The 25,215-nt window shown below is 41.3% G+C and overlaps 1 protein-coding gene across 2 annotated transcripts in view; it reads right to left on the bottom strand.

Moving 5' to 3' along the window:
* The window catches only part of nav3 (neuron navigator 3), a 518,579-nt gene extending 509,801 nt beyond the window's left edge, over positions 1-8,778 (bottom strand). Inside the window, exon 1 of one of the 2 annotated variants that reach the window (XM_078941837.1) lies at positions 8,503-8,778. The gene's annotated coding sequence lies outside the window, so the exon portion shown is untranslated. The remainder of the gene's footprint in view (positions 1-8,502) is intronic. The other variant, XM_078941838.1, reaches the window with a different exon arrangement.
* Between the last annotated feature and the right edge of the window lie 16,437 nt (positions 8,779-25,215).

Genomic DNA, 25,215 nt, shown 5'->3' with positions numbered 1-25,215 from the left:
ATTATTGTTCTCAATCCCTGTGGATAGAACAACAAAGAGGACAGCACCACTTTGTTTCCTTGGTTAAGAAGAATAAATGGATTTGTCTGCAACTCTCTAAAGGACTTTAAAAGTCATGCATTCTTGTCCACTACAGACCAAATCTGCTGGAAAATACCAGCTATGCATCCATCTGTGTGTTCTCTATCTTTATCATGGACACATAGTAAAAACTAAAGTAGCAGAAAAAGGGTTAGTGGTGACTGTGTGTCATCACACATCAACTCTGTTATGCAGAAATATCAGTAGTTAACTCATAAGCCTACTGGACATGAATGAAAACATATTTTTTTGTCAAGTTCTTCAAAAACCTTAAGTGGTTCCTGTAGTCTGCCATTTTCCTAGCTGTTTTCTCATATCCCTGCACCATTTTCAGGGTTTCCACCCAAAACGTGTCGCAATATGTCGGTCAGGGTTCTCATTCATCTGGGTGGCGTCATATTGAGGTGGAGTCACAGCAACTGTACTTAAAATCTTCCTCTTTGAAATGTTTCCCTTAAAATATTTTGCAATTCATCCAAGTATGTCCAGTTGCAATGACTCAACTTCAAGACTTCTTCCTCAAAAGTCTTCAAAATTAAGAACTCACATCACACACCACATGTCTGTCCCAATAAACATGCGCTGCTGCGAGCAACCACAACAAACATCATTGATGCGCACAAATATCTGTATGTTTGAACGGAAGATTCATTTTGAAAGCGTTGACGCGTTGCTTAAAGCGATGTCGAAATGTTGCCATCATTTTGTATAAGATGATAAGCTAAGCAACAACATTCAAGAAAGCTTTCAACACGTCATCATAGTGGTCAAAGCCATTCGAAGTGCTACAGTGTTAGTGGTCAACTGAAGGTGTACATCCCCAGCTCACCTGCTCCACCCGAGCGAACAAGTGAACTTTATTTATATAACCACCACTGTCTACCTGAGGACAAGACCACCACACCAGTGTAAACAACAAATCACCTGCCGTCCACAGGACAGTTTTGGCACCAACAACTATTGTTATCATCGAGTGTCAGCTTTTATACTTCCCCAAATCTAGAAGTTTTTAGCTGCTGAACTGAGTGATGTTTGTGCCAATATTCCAAAACGCAACACTCACTGTTTTTATTTTTTATTTTTAACTTGTTCTGACCAACAGCTGAGCAAACAGATTAGAGCTGAAGGCCTTTTGTGTAGGACAGGTTTTACTATCACAAAAAGAGGTTATATAGATGTAGATTTGTATAAACCCCTTTTTGTTGTATTATTTTTTATTTATTGTTACATTTAGTGTGTGTGGGGAGGGAGAAGGGAAGAATGTGAGGGGGGGGGGGGGTGGAAGAGAGTAAAAGGAAGAGAGGTGAGAAAGTGGGGGATACAAGTACTGATTTGAATAAGTTATTATTTTAAGCTGTAACAATTATACCAGATCTGCTGGAAAGACAAATATTACATCAAAGGTGAAAATCTGACACGAGGATGAGTGGAAAGTATCTGTCCATCAATACACTGTGAGTTAGGAGGAGGGATGAAGCAGACAGGGAGCAGTGTGGCAGTGTGCACGTGCACGTGGGGGGGGAGATACATGCACGCTGCCGAAGTGAACCGTGTGGTCATAAAGGGAACCAGATCCTACCCAGCCAGACCAGCCAGACCAGGAGAGGGGAGGAGAGACCCCCAGGCCAGGAGCCCGCCAGGCATCTGGACCCAGGCAGCCCAGGAGGAGGGGATTGCCCACCCACCCACCCAGGTGCAGAGAAGGCCCCCCCTACAGGGTTCCCCCCCATGCCCAAAGGCATAAGCGAACCCGGCGTGTTTTGAACGTAAACCTTTAAACATTTTGTGTGTTTAAAAAAATATTTTGCACTGCAGAAAAATGCTCTTGAAACTCAAACATACGTTCACACAAAAATACATTCGCTTAGTTCTCCCCTCAAAACAGAGCAGGTCACCGCATTACAAATGTGCCTCAAAAGCCAACCAATCACAGACATGGACATGAAGGCATATGCTGATTGGTTAGAAATTCTTCCAATAAACTCGTAGACTGGATCAGGTGTCAAGGCGATTGGAAGAATTGGAAGTGAGAGAACTTATTTATGGAGAAATTATTTATAGAGATATTATTTCAAGTGAAAATAGTTTTGATTGCACGTATTTTTAAGTTCCAAGTGTATTTTTCTGTTTCAAGTGCAAAATAATTTTTTGAACACACGAATTTTTTTAAAGTTTTATGCTCAGAACAGTGAGTGTTGCGCTTGGAATAATGGCACAAAAGTTATTCCAAAGTTTATCCTCGGTTTTAGGGCTGCTGAGCAATACCAGGCAAAGATCTGTCCTGATGATTTCATTCACTCCACAGGCCGGCGGAGTCACGAAGCTCTCTGCCCTCTGCATTTGCTCACAGATAATCTCACCTTCTCATTACTCCTATTCTTTCAGCAGCCGGGCTTTTCCCACTGCAGATAAACAGCAATCTGTTCACATTTTTCTGTTTTTCTAATTTCTCTTTCATCTTCAAAAACCTTTGCGCTGGTCCCTGTCATGATGGTTTTTGACTTTTACTCAAAGCCTTGCGATCAAAAATGCACAGGATTCATGAAATGAGGATATTCAAGATCAAAAGACTAATAATTAACCGGTGAAAGCGTTTAACGGCATTTCTCCGGGTAATACCTAATGAAGTTAATTAATCCAAGGAGACTCCCCCTGAGGTGACAACAGGCCTAATCGATGCTGATGGGAAAGCATGTCACTCCTCTCTATTAAGTCCGTTAAAATCTCATCTCCTGTCTTTTATCTTAATTCTATCTGACACTTAAAATGAAATATCATTGATCTGAGTGAAAAAGTACCCTCTTTGCAATGCCAAGGCAACCCACGGGCAAGGAAAGGAGCTGTTGAAGAGGACATGAAAGGGGAAAAAAAGGTGGAGATGAGAGGGAAGTTATTGCAAAAAAATCTAATTTCTGTTCCTGCCAAATGGTCTTTCAGGTTTTGTCAGGAAAGGAGCTTCTCAGACAGAAGAGGATATTCTGAAACATTCAGGACATCAGGACAGAAACTAAGTATTGAATATTTTGGTCTTATTCATTGATTAATTGATTAGCTGCAGCTGTTTTGAAAGGACCTGTAACTGCCTTCTGCAAACCACAGTTTAGTAGGAAAGTTTTCTCCACCCGTTCACCTCTGTGCACGCTTAAACAAATGTCTAGACAACAAAGTTTCTTCCAACAACACTTCTTAGAAAGCATCAGAAAAAACTCCAGTTTTACAAAAACATTTCTCTGGTTTAAACAGACTAAAACTATGTCAGATTCCGAGAGGAAAACTAAGGAGTAGAGAAGATCTAAACCAGAGGAACAGATCATGGAGATGGTTTGAGAGGAGGAACAGTGATGATGTTGGTAAAAGGATGCTGAGGTTGGATCTACCAGGAAAGAGGAAGTTTATGGATGTAGAGAAGGAGGACATTAGGGTGGATGCAGAGGTGAAAGTTAGATGGAGGCGAAAGATTCCCTGTGGCGACCCCTAAAGGGTAAACGGCACACTGACCATCTTTGCACCTTTCCTCCAAAAAAATGTCTGCAGGCATGAAGCTGGTGATTCAGCTTCATGCATGTTTGTCTATGAATGTGAATGTGTGGAGTCTGCATAAAGCAAAAATAAGAAAAAAGTTACAAATCCTACAGCCTGAAAACCTCATGAGAAATAAAGTGACATAATAAATACAAACCAGCAGAGCTGACAGTTATGGAATTATTAACTTTGTTTACTACTATGCTACCGAGAAGTGATGCTCATTATAAACACTTTTACCTTTAAGAATGCAGCAGAAAAAGGAAACAAAACTGATCCCGTTTTTGTGCCTTCACTGATTTTATCGAGCTCCCTTCTGTTCCTAAATTTGACACAAACCAAGAACCAAATGCTGCAGTTATACCAAAAGACCACTGGAGGCAGGTTGCAAAATATAGAAGTTATCATTGACTAACATTTAAAAAACACATAACATGAACTCTTGTAGTGTTTGGATTGCCTATTTATATTGGTTTGCCAATATACATTTGCCAGTTTACATTTGCCTGTGGTTTTAAATGCATTTACATGACAAACTTACTAAAATTGTGCTCAAATGTATACAAAATCAACATCATAATATTGACAAGTCATTGCAACCTTTCATAAAAAATAATAACAAAAAACATGATTTTTTGTTTATATTAAAGAAAACTGTACCAACGTCTCAGTAATTGTTAGATTCTCAGATGATCCCTTACATCTCTACATTTCAATTCAATTTTATTTTATTTATTTTGCCCAAAATCACAACAGTCATCTCAATGCGCTGCGTACCGGTAATAAACATAAAATCAAAACGATCATGAATACATAGAATTCAATAGGAAAAAACTAACTGAACTAACTAAACAGACTAAACTAAACTGGGCATCCCTGCCCTTAGACCTTAAGGAAAGAGGAATCGCACTGCAATCGAGGAATCGCACTGCAATCGAAGAACAGCACTGCTGTACATGAATCGCACTGCACCCAACAGTGTTCCATAAGACAGGGGCTTGATGGCTAAAGGCTCTACCTCCAACTCTACTATTACAAATTCTAGGAACCACAAGCAGTCCTACATTACATTTCATAGGAGAAATGTCCCATTTTCATTATGTTACCCCATGTTTATCAATTACGTAATTGATGTTAAAGAAAAATCAACTTATGTATTTTTAAATCTTGTCACATTTTGAACTAATGACCAAATCTGCAGCATTTTTAACAAAATTATAACTGCTACATGTCATGAACACACTTTTATATTAAACACATTTCTTCAATATTTTCATTCATTTGCCATGCCACTGCCTTTTTCCGCTGACAACAACTGGTTTCTGTTTCTTTGTTAGTTTTAGCCCAAGTCTGTTAATGACTTCAAAGTACTTTTCTGCCACTTTGTCAAATGTCTCAGATGCAGAAGCAATGTCTTTCAGCACCGTTTGCACAGAGGGAAAGGGCAGCACTTTGGCCACGTTAGCACTGCAGGGCTTAATGCTCAATTCCGATTTTTTTTTTTTAATTCGATTTTTTTGCAAGGCCGTTCACATTTCCAATTAAATGCGAACTTTTGTGATCTCCTGTGTGAACGTGAAACGACCCAGAAGTGACCCGCATGCGCAGAATAATACTCAATGGTGAACAACGTCACGCGTTGTTTGCGGAAGTAGCTAACGTTAACAATGGGTGTCAACAACAGGGTTGTCAACAGTGGAGCTCTTTTTGCATTATTAAATTTATTTTCACAAAGGAGCCAGCACAATTACAATCTTCTCATTTTAAGAAGGCATTGGAGCCAGGATCGTCTATACCCACTGTTGTGGATGGGGGGAACGATAATAAAAGGCTTCCCCCAGAATAAATGCTATTGAGTCTTTATTAACTCGTTCTGGAGAATCTGAGGGTCCGAACGGGGAAGTGAACTCCGAAGGACGATCCGCCTTCGGCCCTGGAGAAGGGAGAAGGCGCTTCGGACCACGGTCGGAAAGGAAAAAAAGTCATCGCGGAAAAGGTTGGCTGGAAATTTTTTCAAAATTGGTTTGCGATAAGAGCCCTCGAGTTTGGCCTGAATAGAACTGTGACCCAAAGTATTAATCAAATCGGGGACCTCGCTTCCCTTCCACTAACTGGTCTCAGCAGCATTGTCTGCCATGGTTGATGTTTATGTTCTTGTTCCCGCTTACTTCAACGCAGAATGATGACGTTTGTAGCGCATAAATGATATACGGGTCGAACTCATGTGGCCTGGCCGTTCAGACGGAGGTCGCATTTTAAAAGATCGGATTTGTGTCGGATTCAGGACCACATACCCAAGTGGCCTGGGTCGCATTTGAAAAGATCGGATCTGTGTCGTTCAGACCGTCATGAAAAGATCAGATACAGGTCGGATAGGGGCAAAAAAATCGAAACAGGGTCATTTCAGCCAGCAGTGTGAACATAGCCTTTTTTTTCTCTGTAAATCCACAGAGAAAATATTGTTTATGAGTTTCACAATGGGAGTCATCACGTGCCCAAAGCCGATCACTTTTGCTCACAACATCTGCTGATGAATGATGCAGTGGTAATTTTGGGGAAGTCTGGCTCAGCTTTACAGTGAGCGATGTTTTAACGTGCATGCGGCTGAAGAATGTCTGTCACCGATCCTTACTAATCAAAAACCCTTCTGAAACATTTCTGATGCTTGGTAAAACATTTATTAAAATGTAAAGAACATTTTATTGCTCAACATAAAGAGTTTTGTTTATTTATTCAGAGGAATCGACTGAACCGTAGTAGGAGTGTCACTCTGCCTTAAACCCAGGAGCCCGTGTTTCCTCCGAAAGATCTTGCAGCGCGATATAAGTATCGGGTATGGCGCGTCAGTCTGGCAGCAGCCGTGTGTTTTGACCATTGCTTCTTCCAGAAGAGGCTGGTTTCATTCATCATTCATTCATTCAGATGATAATTATTCCCCTCGATTATATTCTGCCGCGTATTCGGCCGCTTCTGAGTCAGCTGGTGCCATTTCTCCATGCAAGGAGACAAACTTCGGTTATGGTGATTCAGGAACCACTGGAACCAGCTGTTGGAAGCCGACAGCGTGCTCTTCATGTCCTCCCCCCTTCCTCAGAAATTCGCACAGCACCTCAATAGCATAGCCTCGTTGTTGATGTTAAAGCTTATTGTTGTGCTCCTTGCGGGTCAATTTGTTATAGTTTTTATGATTTGTAACACAGTGATGATCTATGTTGTATTCTTTGAGCATTGCATTTAACTGGTTGCAAATAAGGCACAGGACTTTATCCAGCCCATGAGATAGACAAAGTAAGCATTTGTCCACTTAGGTTGAAAGCGCCTTTTTCTCCTTGCCAACACAACCTTTTTCCTCAAAGGAACCTGCTCTGGCTCTCTCTCTGAATTACCCTCTGATTCATTTTCCACTGCCATGGTCACATGTCGCCAGAAAACACAAAACAATATTTTTCCAACCAATCTACAGGATTTATTGAGGGCCACAAAAAATCTTCCCACGGGCCGCCATTGGCCCCCGGGCCACACTTTGAGAACCCCTGCTGTAGAGTGAACATATTATATTGTCATCTTTCAAATCTATATAAAGGCAAGTGTGGTTTAAAAAGAATAGAAACATAAAAGTGAACTTAGGATACAGCTCCTTAATGAGTTGTGCTATTTTTAGAACAGGCCTGCAGGCGCCTTATGTGGCCACTGGGGGCAACCTAGTGCCCACGGGTACCGTGTTGGTGACCCTTGGTCTACACAGTAACAAATCCATACTCCAACAAGACCAGCTAATTAGTCTGCAGATGCTGAACCTTCATGATTGACAGGAAACAAACGTCACACTCAGATGAGAATGAATAAACTACATAGAAAATCAAAATATTTTTCATTTTCATCCCAAAATAAGGAGTTTCCAGTGAAATCTTGAGGAGGAACTAATTTAAAAAATTTAATGCGTTTATAACTGTAGTGATTAAGCTACCTTCTGCATAAGCAGAGTCTGTTTATGAAGTTATTTGACAGTTTTCTATATTTTTCTGCTGTGCTTTTGCTTTAGCTGCAGTGTCTCCTCCTCTGATGAGGCATTATTAACCCATTTTAAATATTTAAATATTAAATATAGACTTTACTAGAACTCCAGAAGGTTATAAAAGCAGGTATCTAAAAGCAAAACCCCTCTAGAGTTCTGCTTGTGAATCACCAAGTCACGTATTGCCATGGGCAGAGCTACAGGGGAACTTGCAGGGCCAGCTGCCCCTCCAACTAAAAGCTTTGCCCCACCATTTGCCCCTCATTTTTATATATATATATATATATATATATATATATATATATATATATATATATATATATATATATATATATATATATATATATATATATATATATATATATATAATCTAGCTTCACCCCTGTGCATTTCCAAAACTGAACTTTTTCCCCACAAAAAAGATAAAGCAAAACAAGGGGGCAAATGAGATCAGATCTGTGTAAAACACAAGATGCATTCAAGCCAAGAAGCTTCCAATAAGTCAACCTGATGCTTCCCACCTCCATCTCTGTGACATGCTCCTCATGGACCAGCACAGCTGACTGACAGCAGCACGTGCTCTGAGGCAAAGGTTTTATTGACCTCCTCTTTGAATTTTAACAACTGATTTTCAACCAGCAGCTTCTAATGAGTTCAAATCATTTTTAAAAAAGGGAGAAAATATCAGCAGGAAGGTGAGGCTGAAGGTATGTGGGGATGTCCTCAGGAGGAAAGTGACATGCACACAGGTGCATTCACACACCTCTGTTCAGCACAACTTCTCATTATCTCTCAGAGCAGTCCGTGTTGCGTTCAGGCTCCCACCTCCAAAGCCGAAGCATCATGAACCTCCCTGATGTCGTTTGCAGAGAAAAGCTTCTTACCTGTCTGATGATTCCCGCCGCCGTCACTGAAGACAACAGTCTGTCTGACGTCTTTGCCTCGTCTTGAATGCAAACAGGAGCCGTTTTTTAGAGGGGTGGGGGCTCCGTTCCGCGAAAGGCGTGTTTCCAGCTTCTGCACGTCTTCCTGAAGAAAGGGCGCTCCCAGCTCCGGCAACACCCTGGAAAACGCTCCTTTCGGCTGAGAGGATGTGGCAGGCTGCGCGGCTCCGGGCTCCGAGCGCCGAGCCCGTCAGAGCGTCTGCGGGGCGCTGCAGCGGCGCATGGCGGCCACTGGGGGGCGCTGATGCACATCCAAACGCTGCTCCTCTGGGAGACTTGATGAACAAATTTGTCATTTTAAGCGCAATTACAAATGCTCCTGCAAGTTTAGATAACAAAAGTCAATAATCACTAAAGCTGTGGGTTGTGGCCAACTTTCACAAATATTTCTATATTTTAGATCAAGCCTATGTCATGATTGATTTCTTTTTCATTTGGCCTTTTCTTGGTTTCTGTGGAGAATGGGTGTGACTCCACCCATTCAGGCTACCTGTGGATCCTGTTGAGCTGTCACAACTGCCTGCACTTTGCTGATTAACTACACTGGATTTAACTCTTGTATGGTCTTAAAAGACCTTAATCATGCAAAATCTACTTTTAAGTGTATTATAATGTTAATTCCTCACAAAAAAACAGCCCCAAAGTGTTATTCCTGATCCGTTCATTTCTGAGTATTCCTCTAAAACCTGCTTTCCGAGCACCAGCCCCTCCAAATCCAAGAAACGAATGTGTTTCTTACATTGTAATGTTACAACGTGAAGAACAGCCCCTTCCAGGAAGAGTCTGCACAGCCAGCTCTGCCCCCAGGCTAACACACACCCCCACTTTCTCCATGGAGCTAGCACTGACCGATTAAACACTTTCATTTTATATCCACAATGTGCACATCCATCTTTGCAGACGTTTGGATGTTGTTTGTTTTTGTGGGAGAAACGCAGGCCGGCTCCACGTTGATGTCATGAAATGGGCGTCACCCACAAGGAGGGAAAGGCCGAGCCTCAAAGATCGAGTCGTATTTCTCCCGGATGGGAAAACAAGCTGCGAAAATAACATATATTTCAGACAAATTCATTCTTTAGTGTTCTAAAGGTAATATATGATCACAAATATGGATATAGTTTACTCTGAAAGGATTAAGAAAAGCATGATACAGACCCTTTAACATTCTATTTAATCCCCCTTTTCCTACGGGTCACAAATGACCTATAAGAAAATCTTTCTATCAAACTAGTATACAGCCCAAATGATACCATAGAAAAAGCAATGTTACACTTTTTCAAAAGATTGATTTCTAAAGATCCTACACTACAGGAAAATTAATACAATTTTAAGTTGGAAGAGCTTAGGTTAAGGTATTTATGCCACAACAAAACATGGCAGTGGGTCAGTTTTAACTCGCAAAATAACACAAGGGCTATAAAACTGCATTTTCTGTGCGTCTTGTGCTTATGTTCTCTGTTACTGTACGTCTGAAGTATCATTATTTTTGGTTTTGTAGTTGTTTTCTTAAAATCACAATATCATGCAGTTATTAAATTGGGTTTTCGACACTTTTCCAGTAAAAATTGCCAAACGAAGTGCAGCCATAAAGAGAGCTGCTGTCTTTGACAGCAGAGGAACACAAAGGGGTTTTCCCTAAGGAACGTCTCTCTGAACCTTACCTGATAGAACTTTTCCAGGTGAAAGTTCATTGAGGCTTAAAGGAAGGAGTTTCCTCTCATCGCAGTTCTGGTTGAGCTCTTCTAAACCCCAGCTATCAAACATAGTCTCTCCTTGGTTTTTCTTTTTATCTTTGGGGGACTTGGAGTTACACAGGAACCAGAGGATTACGGGAAATGAGCAGACTATGGGGTTCTGAAGACGTTTGGGGGCTCATGGGACAGATGAGGGTGAAAAAGCCCCAGACATGACAGAATTTCTGGTGCGATGAGGTGAAGGGTCTAAGTCAGACAGGTGATGTTGGGGGGTGTTTCTCCTCCAGGAGTAGGAAAATGTTGGTGCAACCGAGAGAGAAGACATTTGACAGTTTGAGCCTCCTGAAGATCCACAGAGATCCACACTTGAAGTGTGGAATTTGGTTCCATTATTGCTTGATGTGGGTTTTTAGCTGCTGATGAGGGATGCAGATTCACCATAGAACCAGAGGACCAAATACATCACTTTGTCCCTAACGTACAGAGTTTTCCCGAGGTTTATTTCAATCATCTGTTGATGTTTTTGTAGATAATCTATGTTAAAAGATATTGTTATTAAGTAATTTCACAGCTTTAATTGACTCTTTCATACATTGGATAGCCTCTGTCCATCTTTGCCTCAGGAGGACTGTCTCTCCAAGACATCTTTCCTTTAGCTGATTGTGATACAGATCTTAACTTTTTTTTTATTTCTAGATGATCCAGCTGAAAGTTTCTGATTTCTTCAGGCATATCTTGCCCCTGATCAAACTGTCTATTGGAGGTTTAGCAGGAAGTAAACGTAAAAAAAATGATCTCACCTTAAAGAAAAAGGTAAAAAGAATAGAGACCAGCAGGAAGGCCAAGCAGGAGAGTCATGGATGCAGTGAAGGAGGACATGAGGGACAGTTTATCATGGCTTTTTAAAAACGTTGAAACGTTTCACCTCTTTCATTCCATTTGTTTTGACGCTTCCTTGTTGCACTGTGGACATTTAAATGTGTTTTTCTTTCTGAAGTCATCCACTTCCTTTACCAGGGGCTTCTGGGAGTCCTAACATTGTTTGCTTGAGGAATTTTCTTGGTCTAATTTTCTTTATGTTTTCCAGGTTTTCCTGCTTGAGTTGCTTCAGAATTACCTTGATAAGGTGTGTTCTGTCAATCAAACTGTCAAGATCTCTGATCTTAGTGTAAATAAATACAAAACGTTTTACATTGTCTCTAAAAACCACATGCTGTCTTTATGGATTACACCTACATGCTGGGGTGAAAGTGGAAAAAAGATTATTTTCTGTCAATCTGCCCTCCTAGTAAATCTGTCCTAGTTTTCTCAGCATGTTTGAATTTAATTTACAGTTAGGAGACACTACAGATATCGTCATACCATTTCTAAATTACTTTTATGCAATTTTATTTTCTTAAAAAAAGACATTCATGAAACAAATTTACATCTCGTCATGGAGGGTACAGTGGAGGGTTTTTAGCGCTGTGCTAAAGAAAACAGAAACAACTCGTTTGTGATAGAAAGTAGAACACTTGATTGATGGTGTGAAACGCCAAAAGCACAGAACAAAGACTTTAATAAGAAATCGAAATCAATAAAGGAGTTCCTTAGAAAATGTTTCTTTAAAAAAAAAACAACAACCAAAAACAAACAATAAAGTTGTTTTATCTGATGTTTAATTATATTAATTATTCTGTTTGCAATCAACATATTATCAGTGAATAAATAACACACCTGAAGTTTTTCTGTGTATGGTAGTGGGCATGGTATTTGCGAGGTAAAAAGTATGATTTTTTTATCTACCGACCAACTTGGCCGGTGACTCAAAAAGTTATTTTCGGCCACTGTTTATCCTCAGACTACCAACAATGTAAAAGCATCGCTTTTACATTTGACTCCAAGCCTCTTCCAACTGTAGGTTGCGAATGTGCGCTACTAAACAGTAGAAATGAAAAAGAAGAAGAAGCCCCTCCTTGTTTGTCCAGTGTAAAGGCCATGTCACACAGCATCTACGTACATTTTCGACATTTTCCTCGTATGAAATTCCAGTCTTTCATGATCCATGTATAATATATATAAAGTTTCTTGCGTTCGTCAAACGCAGATGTCCATAGAGGTTTTCGGTTGACGGGTCTATACATTCAATTCAATTCAATTCAATTCAATTCAATTTTATTTGTATAGCCCAAAATCACAACAACAGTCGTCTCGATGGGCTTCGAAGTAAAACATGAAATCAAAAGGATCACGAATACAAAGAGTTCAATAGAAAAATACTAAAATGAACTAACAAACTGACTAAGCTATACTGGCATCCCTGCCCTTAGACCCCCCTTCGCGGTAAGGAAAAACTCCCAAAAAAACCGGATTCCGGAAAAAACGAAGAAACCTCAGGGGTGCCCACATGAAGGAGGGATCCTCCCCCAGGACGGACAGGCGATTTACCAGAAATCTTAGAGAAGAATTAACTTATCTAAATCTACAACTACATATATAAAAGTCCAGCAGACGAGCTTCATCCAGCCGTGGTTGTGGGGACAGTCAAAGGCGCGAGTCGAGACGGAGACAGGAACCACAGCCAGGTGTAGGAGCAGGAGCAGAGGCGAGGTACTCGGTCAGGTACAGAGCAGAGACGAGCCAGAGATGAGCCAGAGGCAGGATCCACAGCCAGGTGTAGGAGCAGGAGCAAAGGCGAGGTAAACGGTCAGGAACTGGAGCACAGATGAGCCAACTGGAGTCTGGAAGCACTCCCACTCCCCAGGAGGGGAGAGGAAAAGAGGGACAATACATGAATCGCACTGCACCAAACAGAGGCATGGAGAACTAAATGATGAATTATGATCAAGAATAGAGGAGAGGAAGGGTAGAAGTAAAAAAGGAAAGAGGACAGAACCCCAGTGCACCATAGTTACCCCAGCTTCAACTTCTAGCAGCCTTTTAAAAGAAATAGTTATTATTAAGTTTAATTTAAACAAACTAACATTAAGTTAAATAATCTCTGAATACTAACTAGTCTGACAATAAGCCTGTCCAAAGAGGAATGTTTTCAGTCTAGCTTTGAATGTAGAAACTGAGTCGGCCTCTCTTATATGAGCTGGGAGTTTATTCCATAAGACAGGGGCTTGGTGGCTAAACGCTCTACCTCCAACCGTACTTTTACTAATTCTAGGAACCACAAGCAGTCCTGCATTTTGCGAGCGAAGTGTTCTGATTGGTTGGTAAGGGACTATGAGGTCCTTAATATAGGACGGGGCCATTCCATGTAAGGCCTTATAGGTTAACAGGAGGATCTTGAACTTAATTCTAGAATCAACTGGGAGCCAATGGAGCGAAACTAACACAGGAGTGATGTGATCTCTTCTGCTGGTTCCAGCTAACAATCTAGCTGCTGCGTTCTGAACAAGCTGGAGACTTCTTAAGGAACTCTTAGGACACGCTGCTAACAAGGAGTTACAGTAATCCAGCCTCGACGTAACAAATGCATGGATGAGTTTTTCAGTATCACTCTTAGAAAGTATATTTCTGATCTTAGCAATATTCCGCAGGTGAAAAAAGGCAGTTCTACATGCCTGAGATATGTGAGCCTTAAATGATAAATCCTGGTCAAGTAAAACCCCAAGGTTTCTAACTGTGGAATTGGGGGCTATACTTATACCATCCAGGGAGACTATCTGAGCAGACAGAGCATCTCTGAGGTTTTTAGGACCAAGTATAATGACCTCAGTTTTTTCTGGGTTCAAGAGGAGGTAATTAATTGTCATCCAGGTCTTGATGTCACTGATGCAGGCGTTCAGTTTCTCTATCTGGTCATTCTGGTCAGGCTTCATGGATAAATACAACTGCGTATCGTCGGCATAACAATGAAAATTAATGCTGTGTTTCCTGATTATGTTTCCTAGGGGTAGCATATAAAGCGTAAACAGGATCGGTCCCAAGACTGAGCCCTGTGGGACTCCATAGTTGACTCGAGTGCACTGAGAGGAATGGCCATTTACATTAACGAACTGATACCTATCAGACAGATAGGATTTAAACCACTGGAGAGCAGATCCTCTGATCCCTATGTCCTGCTCTAATCTATGGAGTAAAATACCGTGGTCGATAGTGTCAAAGGCAGCACTGAGGTCCAACAGGACCAGAATAGAAAGTAGTCCCTTTTCTGAGGCCAATAACAAGTCATTAGAGACTCTAACTAGTGCAGTTTCCGTACTGTGGTGAGGTCTAAACCCCGACTGAAAGTCTTCAAAGTGGCTGTTGTCCTGTAGGTGGCAGTAAAGCTGCTTAACTACAACTCTTTCTAGGATTTTAGAAATAAAGGGCAGGTTTGATATCGGTCTATAGTTGGCCAAGATGCTAGGATCCAAACTGGGCTTTTTCAGAAGAGGTTTAACAACTGCATATTTAAAAGACTGTGGCACGTAACCCGTTTCCAGAGAGGCATTTATCATTGTTAATATGGGATCATTAATTAGGGGAAAAGTTTCTTTAAAAAGTCTAGTGGGAATTGGGTCTAACAGACACGTTGAGGATTTGGAGGACGTAATAATTGATGTTATTTCCGCTTGATCCACAGCAGTGAAGCAGTCTAATGTTACAGAGGTTTCTATGGATGCCTCCATTTCTACCGCTTCAGCCTGTTCTGGGCTGATAGTAGGAATAACTTGATTTAACTTATGTCTAATATTTGAGATTTTACTATCGAAAAATGTAAGAAAATCATCAGAGCTGAGAGAAACAGGAACATGTGGTTCTACTGAGCTCTGACTGCGAGTTAATTTAGCTATAGTGCTAAAAAGAAATCTTGGATTGTTTCCATTCTCTGATATTAAGGTTGAATAGTACTGGCTTCTAGCTCTACGCAGAGCTTTTTTATAATTTAATAGGCTATGTTTCCAGATATCCAGAGACTGCTCTGAACCGGAGCGGCGCCATTCTCTTTCCAACTTACGGGTTTCTTGTTTAAGAGAACGAGTTTCAGCGTTAAACCACGGTGCTACTCGGTTTTGTCTGACGAACTTAGGTTTCAAGGGGGCAACAACATCGAGTGTACTCCTGAGGGCTTGTAAGGCATCATTAACAAAGTGGTCATTTATACTAGGACTGATACTATGGGAGCTGGTCTCAGAGTATTTTCTCAGAATATCACTAAGTACTGGCTGAACTGTGTGTTTAAACTCAGACACAGAACGGTCAGTTAAGGTTCTTCTAAGCTGTTTCTTATTCACTGGGGCAGAAGGATGTTCCAGTGTAAGCTGGAAGGTAATCAGAAAGTGATCAGAAATGATGGGGTTAAGAGGAAGGACACTCAGCTGGCTGATCTCTATACCATGGGTTAGAACAAGGTCCAGGGTGTGCTTATGACAGTGAGTGGGTTCATTCACACTTTGGGTGAAACCAACATCATCTAATAAAGCTGCAAAAGCCTTTCCTAGGCAGTCACTGGGGTCATCAACATGAATATTAAAATCCCCTAATATTATAATTTGATCAGAATCTAAGACAATAGTCGATAGGAAGTCGGAAAACTCAGTTAAAAATTCTGAATATGGGCCGGGGGGGCGATAAATAATTATGAGTAAAACAGGTTTTCGAGTTTTCCTGTTTGGGTGACTTAAAGACAATATGATGCTTTCAAATGAATTATAAGCATTTTTAACTTTAGGGCTGAGAAGTAAGCTAGACTGTGATATTACTGCCAAACCACCTCCTTTCCCTGAAATCCTGGATTTCTGATAGTTAGCATAAGTGGGGGGGGTTGCTTCATTTAATCTAACATAGTCATCCTGATGGAGCCAAGTTTCTGTTAAGGCTAAAAGACTAAGGTTTTTATCAGTAATTAACTCGTTGACTAAGAGGGACTTGGAGGAAATGGATCGAATGTTTAATAAACCGCATTTAATGACATCATAATTCTGCTTGTGAGAACTGCTGTCTGTCACTTTAAGGTTTCTAAGACGCGCTCCTTTCATTTGTCTTTCAGCACATAAGCTAAAGCTCGGACCTGCTTGACTTTCCCTGCATGGGTTTTGCACCGGCACTAACCCTAAGGGAGGCTCAGAGGAGCGTTTTACACTGCTGCTCTGCGCCCGGGTCTCGTCTCTGGATTGTCAGGTTAACAGACTAAGGCTAGCAGAAATGTTTCTAGAAAGAAGAGCGGCACCGTCCCGAGTGGGATGGACGCCGTCTCTCCGCATGAGACCGGGCTTCCCCCAAAACGCGCTCCAGTTATCCACAAAACCAACGCCGTTTTCTGGGCACCATCTAGAAAGCCAGCGGTTAAATGATGAAAAGCGGCTGTACATTTCATCATTGACTAAGTTCGGCAGGGGACCAGAGAAAATTACAGTGTCAGACATCGTCTTAGCCAGTTTACACACCGAAGTTACGTTTAACTTAACCACCTCTGACTGTCTCCGTCGGGCATCATTACCGCCTGCGTGAATCACGACTCGACGGAACCTGGACTTACTCTGAGCTAACATCCTAAGGTTCCCCTCGATGTCACCAACTCTGGCCCCCGGATAACACCTGACTGTAGCCGCTGGGAGCTCCACGTTTCTAACTTCAGAAGAGCCTATAACCAGAGTTGAGTGTTCAGCGGGTGTGTCGCCGAGGGGGGAGAACCTATTACTAACGTGGAGTCTCGGGTGCTCTAAGTTTTTGCGTTTAGCACTATGTTTCCTCCCAACCGGTACAAACCCCTGACTGTCTCCCGGCCGTTGGGAGGGCGCTGGGGTGCTAGCTAAGTTAGCCCTGGTACATGAATTTGTATTTGAATTTGCTGTTCAAAAATTTTGTCCAGTTGAGAATTACGTAGTATGTGCATATTGTACGTAGTTTATAAACAATTGTTACTTAAATCTTATGCAATTGTGCACTGTTTTTGAGAGATGCTTATGCAAATTTGTGTCTTTCCATGACCATTCCACGTTTGTCTAACAGACTTTTCACACATATACCACCAATGTATAACTTTTATATCCTCTATACGACGCACATATCAAGTTAAAAGTTGTGTCTGTTTAGCTCTAGATTTCCTGAGTGCAGCTTCCGGAGCTCTTTCTATCACTAAAACATCACATGTGAACCTTTCAAGAGGAAACAGTTGACCACTGTGGTGTGAAATTCTTCTAGATAATTTTTTCGTAATATTTGTTTTGTGCTCACCAAAAAGATTTAAACAACTAAGAGTACTAAAACAGGGTTTTTCTGCTCCTATTTAATTTGGCCTTTGATAGAGCTGTCTCTGATATTTTAGTTCTGTTCATACTTTGTGTTGGTTACATCTTTTCTGTGTGTCCTTTATTATTGTACTGCAGTGTTTTTATGCCCAGGTGTAGCAGCTGCAATGTCACTTTGACCCCAGTCCATTTTTATTTATAGCATGGAAAAATGACCTTTGTGATCGGGCTAAAATGGTACAATAAGTCCTCACTAGAGCCTCTAGAGGTCACCACTACAGAGCTGTCATGGACTAAACCGAGCTAAGCAGTTAACACAAGAATCTGGATCCTTAGTGGAACTCCTGACAGAGAAATCTCTTTTAGGATTGCAGAAATTAAAAATATCCCATCATCCATTTACGTAAGTGTAAGACCATAAACCATCAGACCATCGTTTCACCCTAGATTACATGGTTCCTGGTTTATAATATGAAGGCTATAAACCATGACTTTAAACTATTAAGCAACTTTCTTAACCCTTGTGCTATCTTAGATGACCCCACCCTTACATTGACGTGTTCTCCCTCCCATGACAAAGGTGGATAAAGATGAAAAGATTTCATGTAAACCATGGACACCAGTGAAAATCACAAATCATTGAAGAAAAAAGGTTCAGCGCACTGCCTAGTGGGTCCCAACTCCCAATGTTAAAGTGCCTAGGATAGCACAAGGATTACATTTCCAAATCATTTCTCTGTCCCTCTTGAGCATTCTGTTTGAGGCAAATTAGTTTGTGGTGCTTTTCTGCTGAGGCAGCTCTTAAACTTCAATGAAAAGCATCCAGCTGATCCAAAAGGCTGCAGACAGAATTTTGTCAAAAGTGAAGAAGATCATATTTTACCAAGACAAGCTTCCCTTTGTTGGCTTTCAGATAAAAGCAGAATTTATTTGACTAGAATATGAAATACTCCATGTTGTCCAAACAAACCCCGTTTTTATTCAGCAGGATTCTAGGTTATTCCTAGAGATTCAACTATCAGGTTGCTGTTTGTAGCTGTTTGCTGTTTACCGTGAGGAGGTAGACTCCATTTTGACTTAAAACGTTTAGCTTGTGTTAAAGCTTACAATAAAGCTTGACCTTGATGACCCTATTCCATCCCTTCTGTTATGCTGTAGACCTAAACTGACGGAGGTCATCCTGTGATGACCTGGGTGTTTTTCCTTAACAAACCCCTTTCTCTCTGTTTGTTTTCTCATCCATGAGCACATGTAGCTGTTTCTAACCTGCTTAGCAGCAGTTCAGCTGCAGGTGTGTCCAGGGCTGCACAGCCCTAATTTAGTACATTACAATTAGACTAGAGCTATCTTGAATTATTTCACATAAATTAGATTTTTACATCTTAAAAAAATAGATTGTTTTAGTTGTATAATTTTCTTTGAGTCTTTGCGTATTGCTTTGAGATTATGTTTATTTATTTCTTATTTATTTATACATTTTCCCTAACAGGCCAAAGCCCAATAATAGGCGAATTCACACACTAAAATCACTCAGATCACTAATTCTTCATAAAAATATACCAAATTAACATAATAAAACATCAAATTTTACATTTTTACAAACCTTTGATAGGTTTAAAAGATTTAAAAGTGCAGGAGTTGTGAGAATAAAACAGCTTGTGGTGTTGTTCGCTGTGGTATAGAGACCAAAGCAGAGACTTAATCTTGCCGGTCATTTTGTTCCTCAAAAAGTGAGATCTAATTGATTCTAGTGATTCTAGTGATGGACATTGAAAAATATGTTGGTAGTCTGAGGATAAAACTGAAGTCAAAATTGTATCTGTCTCTCTCGTTTGTCATACCTTCTCTAAGTGTGAGCTGGCAGCCCCAGACCAAATGATGCTGCCGTATTCCAGAATGGGGCGAAGGTTGGTGTAATATGCAGTTATAGGAGCTTTTTAGTGAACATCTTTTCTCTTCTGTCATGGGCTGAAAAGGTCAATAGGACCTGGCTGCAGACAACAAGATGGCACCCAGACATCATTAGCTGGAAACGTAAGACCAGAACTCGAAGTTCATGTTCTTCGATTGAAAAGTACCCTTTTTTTGGTTGAAAGAGACTCATTCAACTGGTGACCAGTTATGTTTTTTTTCCTAGTTTTAAGTTTTAAACCTTTAACAACAGAGATGCCTCTATTAAAACCTACTGTGCCCTTTGGTATACTGTAATTCCTTACGCTATCGACACCAATCAGCTAATTCTTAGAGAAAAGTGGCTTTGCGCTGGTAAGCAACACTTTAAAGCTGCTTTTTATCTATTTGCAACACATTACTGATATAAAGTGCTGCATACAGGTGCAAAGCCGCTTTTCTCCACAACAGAATAAGCTGATTCAAGTTGATCACATTAAGGGTGGAAAAAATACGGTTGTCGAAGGAATGTAAACACTGGAGCTAAAGTTCCGATGTAGAAGGGTTAACAGTTTTCAGAATCTAAATACCTTTGTTAATATCAACTTTAAAAGGAATAAAACGATAACCGTTTTTTGCCCCTTTTTAAGCACATCTTGCACACCAAACCTTTATTAATGTGGTAGTGTTTATTCACATTAACACGTTTTAATTAAAGGTGCTACAATTCTGAATTTTTGTAGGATTTCCACTTCGGCTAACAATGTCTGGCCGCCATCTTGTCTGCAGCCTGGTCCCCCTCAAAAATGTTAGTCTGTTGTCAAAGACGCCCAAGTCGCGCACTTTGTGCATATTGAAAAGTGTCTGTACTGGTCAGCTCTGCAAAAAACAGATATGAGACGGGAAACACAACAAACAGGAAAAGACAAGTTACATGAATACTCAAGAGAAGTCAGACAAACGTTCAGTCAGTGTCTCTCAATAATTCCCATGAGGCTTTTCACCAGACTCTCCCCTGAAAACAAGCCCGAACTAGCTGCATCAGCAAAAGCTCATTAACACCACTGTTGGGTCAGCGCAAAAAAACAACACATGAGATGCAGATTTTGTTATTTACAGTATTTTACATTAATTCTCATCAATATACATTTTATGTTGTTTTTAGAATTTCACAACTACATTGATTGAACTTTTATAAAATGATTTTACTGCAGATGAGGATTTTCTGAACATAAAACTAAACTGTTTTCTGTACAGTAGTTTGAACAAAACTTCATGCATTTTTTAAAAATGCATTGTATTTGTGATGTGTAATACAACTTCTGCGGGTGAAAGTATATACTTTGCATATGTAATACTGTAACTGAGTAAGATTTCAGTGGTTTGATTAAATAAGTGTGCCCTTTAAAAAGACGTGATCAAAAGCTCAACATTATTGAACTATAAAAACTATAAAATATATATATATATCTTTTTATATTATCAGCAATTAAAAAATTTGAATTGTCACTTTAGGTCAAAATAAACGGTAATCACTTCATTTTAGCAATTTTTAGCAGATTTCCAGTTTTTATAGTATTTTATGGACTATTCTGAAAACAGTTGAAACTTTTAACCATGTTTATAGAATAAACCTTCTGAAGACCTGATTATGATAAGCAAGCATGAAATAAGGTCTTATATATTGGATCATATTCCATCATATTTTTCATATTTGTCGGCCCATTTCTTACTGATGTGTGTACCAAAACTGTTCGGCCTGCAATTAATGTTCGGGGGGCCTGCAACTGATGATGACATTACACTGCTTTATTGGCTGTGCGTTGGTCCGATAACATGTAAAATAGTGATTACGGTACAATTGTTTAAACACTAATACAGTTCTTTGTAAGAAACATGGATGACTTGTACATCGAAATTTCCCAAACCCTATAACAAGGGACTTATCATAGCCTCACCCTCAATTCAAAAATCCTGATAGCAGAAAGGCTACCATTCGAAGAACATCAAAGAATTACAAAATCAAAAGTAAGTAACAATGTGACTTGATGTGTGAGACTTTGTTTCAATTAAAATTTGTAACACGTATGTGCCACTGTTTTGAAGATGAATTTATTACTAGTATATTTAGTCGTCACACAGATTAGGCCTGGGTGAAAAATCAATTGAATGGATTACAGTGATCCCTTGCTATAACACGGTTTACTTTTCACGGTTTCGCTACTTCACGGATTTGCCTCGTGCATTGTGTTCTGCATTCTGATTGGCTAAAAAGTCACTCCGCTTCTTCTCTACCTGTGCATCATAACGTTGCAGTTTAATATGTACACGTACGTAAAACAGCTTGCCAAATTTACATTACGTACGCGCAAATTCTCTTGCAATTTCGAGTTTCTCTAAAACCCATAAAAAAAAGAGCGACAACAACTGCCTATCACTATGTTCTTCCCCCGAACAAACACACCTGCACCGCGGGCTTCAAAAGAAGAAAACACTACAGAGCGGAGTCAGGATGCAGCGGCTCAGTCTGAAAAGCAGTGAAATACACCTGAGTCAATATTTGTCCAACTGTACTTTGCATTTTTTTCATAATCATTTTAAATTTTCTCCCGTTTAATCCAATTACTTCGGGTAGCGGTGGGCGGGGCTAATCTCCGCAATTTGAAGCCTTCTGTTCACATCGATGATTCAAATTATTATTTGACAATACAGTACAGAAGTTATTTGTTGAAAAAAAGTTTCTAAAGTACTTTTATTTGTGAAACAAATGCTTGAGCCTGTAAAATGGTTTGTTCTTCCTTTTCAATGTATAATAGAGTATTTAATTGTATAATGATAGTTTAAAAAAAAAGGTTTCTACTTCACGGATTTTGCATATCACGGGTTCTTTTTGAAACGTAACCCCCGCGTAAAACAAGGGTTTACTGTAATTCAAATGTTTTGTAACAGGCGATTTAAAAAATAACTAAATCGACATAAAAAAAATGCGACATCTCCAGTACCGATAGCAGAACCGTTGAGGTCAGATCTTACAGAGAATGGGGTCTTGAGGAATGTTGCCCCGGGGCTCGTTCAATACCAGGGCTTGGTACCCATCTCTAGGAAAGGGGCATGGTGGAGAACAATCACCGAAGTGGTTGCTTTGCATATAGCCAAAGACATTGTACCCAAAAATACCGTGGAGAAGACGGGGTTTATTAATTTAGTTGAAACCGTAGACCCCAGATATGAGCTGTTTTGTTAAACCTTTAGAAAATGGTGCTTCTCTCAAGGTGAATGTTTGTCTCCTTTTAGTCCAGACTACAAAGTGTGACTTTAAACACAACTGGGACTTTGACTTTTTAAAAGCAAATTTTGCTTTAAGTTGTCTGCCGTCTGTACTTATTGCTTTCCTTAAGTGGGGGGGGGGGGGGGGGGGGGGGGTAGTTCGGGAAAAAATCGGAAATCGAATTTAAAAAAAAAACAAAATCGGAGATTTCATCTTTAGGCCGTATCGCCCAGCCCTAACACAGATGCTAAAATAACATTCTCTTTTCCTGGTGTATTAAATGATTGTGTTTTAAGCGCAGGTTGCGACATTTTAATGAGCTCCCACAATCACCTTGACAGTGGGGGTCATCATAGCAGATGCATACAATGGAAAAGCTTTTTGCATCCTACCACTGGAAAACTGCACGGGAGGATGTAAATAAATGGGTATGATATTTTGACTTCTTGAACTATGTTTTCCCTTAAAATGATAATTAGGATATTCTGACTGTAACTGCCCATTAAGCCTGATAGGTTATTACTAGTTTGTCCCAAATGTACAAGATACTTTTGAGGGAAATAACTGAAATTAATTTAATACCCTATTTCAAAGGTTGCTGAGTGTCCCTGCTGTCAGCATCATGAGACAGTTAAAACTGTTGCTCCTGTTCTTCATCCCATCCAAGTTCAGGAAGCTTGGAGTGTCCTTGGGATAGAGCTGTTTAGTTCCATTCCTACCACCACAAAGGGCAAAAGGTAGCACTAAATTTTGTAGCATGTTTCTGTATGTATAAATTAATCCAAAGTTAATATATGCAGTTTTTGAATAAAAAAAAAACAACATAACTGTTATGGTTAGGGGTTTTCTTTTATTTGGTTTTGTGGTGTTGTGTTTTGTACTTATGTTTTGTCTGCTTTGTGCTTCTGCAGGGTGGCCTGGGGCAGGAGGCGTGGCTTTCTAGACTGGTGTTTCTGCACACCTGGAACCAATCTACACTGTCCTTTAAAAGCCTCTCCCTGGCTCTTCCAACCTGCCAGGTTATTTCCCTTTCCATGTGGCCTCGCCCTTGTTCCTGTGAACGCTGTCTGTGGCCTAGCCTCCTGCCTTCACCCCCAGTCTGTCTCCTTTGGTTCTTGTTCCTGTGGTGAAGCTAATAAACATCACTTATCTGACACATTCAGTCTGACTCTGCTCTGGGATCCGTCTACACGCCGTGACAGAATAACCTGGCCACAATGGATCCCGCGGAGCTAGACAAAGTGAAGCAAGCCATCACATCCCAAGGGGCTCTCGTGGGACAACATGACCGAGTTCTTCAGGAGATCATGTCTTCTCTTCAACATCTCTCCACCGGAGTAAACCGGCTCGGCGGTCGTCTGGACGAGGTCTCCTCCCAACTCACATCTCTAAAGTCTTCAGACCATGCTCCATCCGGGGACCTCAACCCAGCTCCGAGTCCAGCTCCTCCTCCGGTTCCTGCCTCACAGCTCCGTGAGCCCTTCATCCCCACTCCGAGCAGGTTTTCAGGAGAACCAGGACTCTGCAAACCGTTTCTCCACCAGTGCAGGCTTGTGTTTGAGCAGCAGCCCTTCTCTTATTCGTCCGATAGAGCAAGAGTGGCTTTCATAATGAGTTTGCTTTCAGGGAAGGCGTCCGCCTGGGCTGTAGCGCTGTCTGGCGGAAACTCCCCGCTCTGTGAATCCCTGCCGCTGTTCACCGCAGAAATGCTGCGCGTTTTTGATCATCCCCTGGAGGGGAAAGAGACGAGTAACCGCCTGCTCGCCCTACGCCAAGGTTCTGGTCCAGTGTCGGCTTACTCCATTGACTTCCGGATTCTGGCTGCAGAGTGTGGGTGGGACGAGAAAGCGCTCACAGGAATCTTCTACCGCGGCCTCAGGGAGGACATTAAAGATGAACTGGCGGCTCGCGACGAAACGTCAAGTCTGGAGGAGTTGATTTCCCTCTCCACCAGACTGGACAACCGACTTCGGGAGAGACGCAGGGAAAGAGCAGGAGGAACGCCGTACTCATGCCGCTTCTCTCCGCCTGAGGTACGTCACCAGCCCGTGAGTCCCCCGGCTGCGGCTCAGAGGGCGGCCACGCCCACTTCAGCACCAATCCAGCTGGTCAGCAGTGAGGAGCCCATGCAGCTCGGCAGGACTCGGCTCTCGGCTGAGGAACGTCAACGCCGTTTCCACCAGGGGCTCTGCATCTACTGTGGCCTGTCCGGCCATCTCCGGCGCAGCTGTCCCGCGCGGCCAAAAGACCAGGCTCATCAGGCTCAGGAGGGGCACTGGTGAGCCGAACTCCTGTTGACCCCTCCTCCCGGCGCCTCCTCCTTGAAGGTACTGTTTCTTTTGATTCAACCACAGTAGAGATCCATGCTTTAATGGACTCGGGTGCGGATGACAACTTCATTGACTCTCGGTTTGTTTCTCAGTCCAAGATCCCTACAGAACCACTCCCTAGGCCTAGGAGAGTTTATGCTTTGGACGGTAGACTGTTGGCCTGTGTTACTCATCGTACTCTCCCTGTGTCTCTGCTGGTTTCTGGAAATCACAGAGAACTGATCTGTTTTAATGTGGTTCCCTCTACGTCAGCTCAGCTCGTGTTAGGTCTACCTTGGTTGAAATTGCATAACCCACACATAGACTGG

The sequence above is a fragment of the Oryzias latipes genome, chromosome 23 (genome assembly GCF_053564925.1).
Source record: "Oryzias latipes strain Hd-rR chromosome 23, Olatipes_Hd-rR_3.1".
NCBI classification, from domain to species: Eukaryota; Metazoa; Chordata; class Actinopteri; order Beloniformes; family Adrianichthyidae; genus Oryzias; species Oryzias latipes.
The sequence above is the reverse complement of the archived record's forward strand: the minus strand, read 5'-3'. Positions and strand labels throughout refer to the sequence as shown.